Below are 6,717 nucleotides of genomic sequence, written 5' to 3' on the forward strand. Positions count from 1 at the left end.
AGCTACTGTTACAGGAAAGAGGGAGATAGTGAGAAGGAGAAAATGGGAAAGAGGGCTGGAGGAAGGGAAAGAAGGAGGAAGGGAGGGAGGGAGAAAGAGAAATTATCTGAACTATCCTTCCCTTTTGCATCAGTGGTCTCTGATTTAAATTCTAGCATGGCTATATTTAACTAGTGGAGACCAAGTCAAATACTTTTCTCTAGCTGGAAAAGAGACAGATAAATAACTCCTATAGGGGGAGCTAATCTTTGCCTAATACCAAAATTCATGCATTGGAGCATTCTCAAAGCATTAAAAAGTTGACAGATGAGTCTATTATAGTCCCATTCACATTACTTCATTCATTTCCTTCCTACCTCTTATTAGAATATTTAAATGCCTTATGATTTATATTTATTTTTATTTTCACTAGAATACAAGCACAAAGAGGATGGGAATTGTATTAGTTTCCTATTGGCTGTTGTGATAAGTTATCACGAATTGAGTAGCTTAAAATAACACAAAACTTATGATCTTACAGTTCTGGAGATCAGAAATTTGAAACGGGTCTCACTGGGCCAAATAAAGGTGTTGTCAAGGCTGTGTTCCTTGTCTTATTGCCTCTCCCTCCACTTCAAAGCCAGCAACTGTGGGTTGAGTCCCTCACATTTTATGTTCTTTTCTTTTTTTTTCTTACTTTCTTTCTTTTTTTTTTTTTTATGTAGACAGAATCTCGATATGTCACCCAGTCTGGAGTACAGTGGCGCAATCTCAGCTCACTGAAACCTCCACCTCCTGGGTTCAAACAATCTTCTAGCCTCCGCCTCCCTCATAGCTGGGACTACAGGCACGTGCCACAATGCCCAGCTAATTTCTAGTAGAGATGGGGTTTCACCATGTTGATCAGGCTGGTCACGAACTCCTGGCCTCAAGTGATCCATTCACCTACGCCTCCAAAAATGCTGGGATTACAAATGTGAGCCACCGCACCCAGCCTATTTTTTATTTTTAAAGACAGGAGTCTTACTATGTTGTCCAGGTTGATCTCAAACTCCTGAACTCAAGTGATCTTTTCACCTCAGCTGGGATTATAAGTGTGTGCACTGTAGCCAGCTAAGGACTCTTGCCATTTAAGGTAACTATTCTCAGGTTCTGAGAGAATCGTGCACAGACATTTTGGGAGTCAGGATTCTGCCTACCACTGTGGCCTTTTCTGTCTTCACTGTTTTAGCCCCAGTCTCAAACAATGTCTGCCACACACTCAACAAATATTGATGGGAATAAAGAACCTAGATAGTAGCAGAGTTGGATCAGCTTCTCTGTGCTCTCTGTGTCTTACACTCATTCAGACTTCTCTGGGGCCATGTCTGATAGCAGAGAGGGAAGTTTAGAAAGCAAAATTCTATCAACAGCCCATACAGGAATGGCTGGCAGATTCATCCAGAATCATTTGACCTGAATGTTGGGTCCCATATTTTCCACTTGTCCTGGCCATCCGAGCCAATATCATTGGCAGTCGGATGTAGATCATAGAAAAGTCTTTGGAAACTTGGAGTCCCGGTATTGAATGGGAATCCTGAGACAGACCAATCACACTCTTACAAACCAATTCAAGGTACTCTCAATTCAATGAAACCATGGTATTGTGACTGTTGAGACAACAGAACGTGTGTATTTAGTATCTTCCTCAACAAAACCCGATAAAACATCCTCGTGCACTTGCCAAAGTATGTGAGTAGACTGAGACCACACAGTTATCATGGCATCTCTTCCCAGAGAGTCAATTTGAACCGCAGTATTTTAAAGCATTGCTTAAATGTAAAACAGACATGAGGTCAGGCGCGGAGGCTCATGCCTGTAATCCCAGCACCTGGGGAGGCCGAGGTGGGTGGATCACACAAGGTCGGGAGTTCGAGATCAGTCTGGGCTACATGGCGAAAAATTGTCTCTACGATAAATACAAAAAAACAAAAATTAGCCAGACATGGTGGTGAGTGCCTATCTCAGCTACTTGGGAGGCTGAGGTGGGAGGATAGCTTGAGGCTGGGAGGTTGAGGCTGCAGTGATTCATGATGGCGCCACTGCACTCCAGCCTGGGCAACAGAGAAAGACCTTGTCTGAAAACAAAAACAAAAACAATAAAAAGCATGAACTTGTTATGGGGTAATATGTAATAATTGCTTAAACTTTTAAGGAAAACAACCACAAGGTTTTAAATGCATTTCAGACTTCCTGCCTTGACTTACCCTCAACAGTTCTCTTGTTCTCTACCACCACTGGTGTAATTCTGTTGATGGAGTTTTACCACTCAAAACTTTCTCCTCTGCTGTCAGTTAGGGGTACTTTGGTAGAAAATGTTAAAAAAAAATCAAACTGTTCTAAACCTACCTAAAATATCAGCTATCTGGCTCATGGTATGGTCTGACATAGGACAGTCTTTCTATCTGTTCTACGTCAGAATATATAAGAACATATAACATTCTTTCTATCTTTTGGGGGCTAGAACTACCACTCATGAAAGACTACTAAGAGGTGGTATTTTGTAGACATTATTCAAGGTTGATAAAATTTGAATTCTTGCCTTTTGGCTTTCTGAACAGCACCATGGTAGTTGGCAAGAATAAGTGCCTTATGAAAGGCAATAAAAAGGGATCCAAGAAGAAAGAGTCAATCCATTTTCTAAGAAAGATTGACATCATGTTATGTTCAATTTAAGGAATATTGAAAAGACAATAGTTACCAGGATTCAAGGAACAAGAATCACACCTGATGGCCTTAAGGGTCATGTGTTTGGAGTGGGTGTTGCTGATCTGCAGAATAATAAAGTTGCATTTAGAATATTCATGCTGCTTATTGAAGATGTTCAGGGCAAAAACTGCCTAACTTCCATGACATGGATCTTACCCATGACAAAATGTGTTCCTTGGTCAAAAAATGGTAGCCCATGACTGAAGCTCATGTCAATGTCAAGTCTACCAATGGTTATTTGCTTACTCAATTCTGTATTGATTTTACTAAAAAAATGCAACAATCAAATACAAAAGAGCTCTTTTTTAAAAAATATAAATTTTATTGCGTTTTAGGTTTTGGGGTACATGTGAAGAACATGCAAGATTGTTGCATAGGTACATACATGGCAATGTGGTTTGTTGCCTTCCTCCCCATCACCTATATCTGGCACTTCTCCCCATGTTATCCCTCCCCAACTTCCCACCCCCCGCTGTCCCTCCCCTAGTTCCCCACTACAGAACCCAGTGTGTGATGCTCCCCTCCCTGTGTCCATGTGTTCTTATTGTTCAACACCCACCTGTGAGTGAGAATGTGTGGTGTTTGATTTTGTGTTCTTGTGTCAGTTTGCTGAGAATGATGGTTTCCAGGTTCATCCATGTGCCTACAAAGGACACGAACTCATCATTTTTTATGGCTGCTTAGTATTCCATGGTGTATATGTGCCAAATTTTCCCTGTCCAGTCTATCATCAATGGGCACTTGGGTTGGTTCCAAGTCTTTGCTATTGTAAACAGTGCTGCAATGAACATTCATGTGCATGTATCCTTATAATGGAACAATTTATAGTTCTTTGGGTATATACCCAGTAATGGGATTGCTGGTTCAAATGGAATTTCTATTTCTAGATCCTTGAGTAATCACCATACTGTCTTCCACAGTGGTTGAACTAATTTACACTCCCACCAACAGTGTAAAAGTCTTCCTATTTCTCCACATCCTCTCCAGCATCTGTTGTTTCCAGATTTTTTAATCATTGCTATTCTAACTGGTGTCAGATGGTATCTCAATGTAGTTTCGATTTGCATTTCTCTAATGACCAATGATGAACATTTTTTCATATGTTTGTTGGCCTCATATATGTCTTCTTTTGAAAAGTGTCTGTTCATATCCTTTGCCCACTTTTGAATGGGGTTGTTTGTTTGTTTTCTTGTAAATCTGTTTTAGTTCTTTGTAGATTCTGGATATTAGCCCTTTGTCAGATGGGTAGATTGCAAAAATTTTTTCCCATTCTTTTGGTTGCCAATTCACTCTAATGATTGTTTCTAGGCCTGTCCAATTCAGAAGAAGATGATGGAAATCATAAAGAAGTGCAGACAAATGACTTGAAAGAAGTGGTCAGTAAATTGATTCCAGACAACATTGGAAAAGACAAAGAAAATGCTTGCCAATCTATTTATCATCTTCATGATGTATTCATTAGAAAAGTAAAAATGCTGAAGAAGCCCAAGTTTGAACTGGGAAAACTCATGAGTTCATGGCGAAGTTAGTTGTTCTGGAAAAGCTACCAGGGGCAAGACAGATGCTAACATTGAATGAGCTGATGGATATGAGCCACAAGTCCAAGAATCTGTTTAAAGCTCAGACTTTTAATAGTGGCAAATTAAAAAGCCTATTTGTCTGCAGCCAATTAAGTTGACAAAGCTGTTTTCCTCATGGGAGCTTGGTGTGCAATGGTTGCAAACAGCAGGTTCCTTGGTATGGAGCCTGTTTCTTGCATGGGTTTCCTCTAAGGGACCTTAGATACAGCTCTTTCCAATGTATGTTCATGTCTCTGAACTTATGCTCTCCCAGTGTAGGCTATAGAAGGTATGCAAGGTGCCTTTAGAATGCTTCAGGGCACCATAGCCTGGGTTCACGTTGGCCAAGTCATCAAGTCCATCTGCACCAAGCAGAACAAGGATCATGTGATTGAAGCCCTTCACAGGGCCAAATTCAAGTTCCTGGCTGCCAGAAGATCCACATCTCAAAGAAGTGGGACTTCATCAAGTTCAATTTGAATGAATCTGGCAACATGGTGGCTGAGAAGCAGCTTATCCCAGATGACTGTGGAGTCAAATACATCCCCAACTGTGGCCCTCTAAGCAAATGACAAGCCCTGTACTCATGTGGGCTTCCACTGTGTAGCCGTCTCCTAATGCTAACCAGTGAGTTCTACTTTCTATGGAGGGCCGGGGGGAAGAGTCCTATTTGTGTGAAAAAAAAAAATCCAAATTCTTTAATAAGGTTTCTAAGTTCACAGATTTCTGGGTCAATGAATTTGACACCCAGATCCTTAGGCAATAAGAATGCAAACATTTTCCTTTGTCACTCCTCTATCTACTTTTCTCTAGACACTCAAACCCCTAACCAAGAGTTTTTTATGGTGGCAGCATCATTCCACCATGGAATTCTCAGGTCTCTAATCCAGTGCCTGACAGGAAATGCATACTTGATATTTGTTGGCATTGCATTCTGGGATGCCCTCCCCAGACTCTCCATGTTCTAAAATGCCCTCTCATTTTTTATTGCTCTTCCTTCGTTTTCTGCCCTCCAATCTCACCATAAACATAAAACTGAGCTATTGCTAACTAATATCCTCCCATAAGAGAGAGCCAAGAAAATTGATTATTCATTTAAATTAACTCTTACTAAAATATGAATGGCTGGAAAATATATTAGCTTATATTTTGAAAGTAGAAAGATATTCAAATTACTTCATTCAACAGGGTAGGAATTACATGTTTCATTCATTCTCAGGCCTCTAATCCAGTGCCTGATAGGAAATGAATACTCAGTATTTGTTGGTTGACTGGGAGAATAGTTGGAGATGGTAGCTTTGAGTAAGGAAGGTATCTTAGTAGTCAAGTTTTTCTTTCTCTGCCTATGTTCTTACTTATTTTGGCAGACATACAAATAAGGCCAATAGTTTTGTATTGTTGATTGTTTTTCACTACCTCTAACTAAAGATTTCCCTTATCTATGTTGTTGCATAATTATAAATATATGTTAGGATTTTGTTTTTTCGGGAATGAATGTTTTGAGTTAGAAATTTCTCTTCCTGCAAAAGATATTTTAAAATTTTTCTTCTAGACCTGTTTGGACATACCCTAATAAAAGAATAAGCTCATGAATGGGGAATTCAAATACAATTCTTTATAGCATTTAACACATGGCAAGTGATTAATGAACACTGACTGAAAAGAATTTTTTTTTTTTTTTTTGAGACGGAGTTTCGCTCTTGTTACCCAGGCTGGAGTGCAATGGCGCGATCTCGGCTCACCACAACCTCCGCCTCCTGGGTTCAGGCAGTTCTCCTGCCTCAGCCTCCCAAGTAGCTGGGATTACAGGCACGCGCCACCATACCCAGCTAATTTTTTGTATTGTTAGTAGAGATGGGATTTGACCATGTTGGCCGGACTGGTCTAGAACTCCTGACCTCAGGTAATCTGCCTGCCTCAGCTTCCCAAAGTGCTGAGATTACAGGCCTGAACCACCACGTCTGGCTGAAATGAATTTGAAAGGCAATGTGATAAGGTACAGAGCCTAGAATAAAACTCCAGGTTTCCAGTCCAGACTGAGCCAATTGTGTGATCAAGTCCAAGTCATTTAACTACTTTGATGAATGGTTTTCTCTCATTATTTCCACATCCTGCTTCAAGTCTACTAACCTGTGAGGCTTCAAATCCTCAATTAAAGTTGTACTAAAATGTTTTTGAAGAAGATAAAAGTGTCAACAATGGTACAAATTATACAGGTTATAACTCTTCCAGAAGGAGATTTAAGATGCAATATATAAAATATCAGCTACTTGGTTGCAATGAGCAATGATAGAATTTAATTTTGTTATATTTTCAGATGAGCTCATCCATGTTCTAGGTAAAAGCTAAACACAGAAAATAACATGGCCTCATGCTTAAGGGGAAATGTGTAATAGTATCCACAGGGGAAATGGAACAATCGAGACATGGC

At 40.0% G+C, this 6,717-nt stretch overlaps 1 non-coding gene across 1 annotated transcript; it reads left to right on the plus strand.

The window, feature by feature from the left end:
• The first annotated feature begins 4,386 nt into the window (after positions 1-4,386).
• LOC135275018 (small nucleolar RNA SNORA70) lies at positions 4,387-4,517 on the plus strand. The gene has a single exon (XR_010342741.1). It is a non-coding gene; the product is annotated as a small nucleolar RNA SNORA70 (small nucleolar RNA).
• The last annotated feature ends 2,200 nt before the right edge of the window (positions 4,518-6,717 follow it).

This window comes from Aotus nancymaae, unplaced genomic scaffold, assembly GCF_030222135.1.
Source record: "Aotus nancymaae isolate 86718 unplaced genomic scaffold, 86718_ANA_hifiasm-v0.15.2.pri h1tg000014l, whole genome shotgun sequence".
Taxonomy (NCBI): Eukaryota; Metazoa; Chordata; class Mammalia; order Primates; family Aotidae; genus Aotus; species Aotus nancymaae.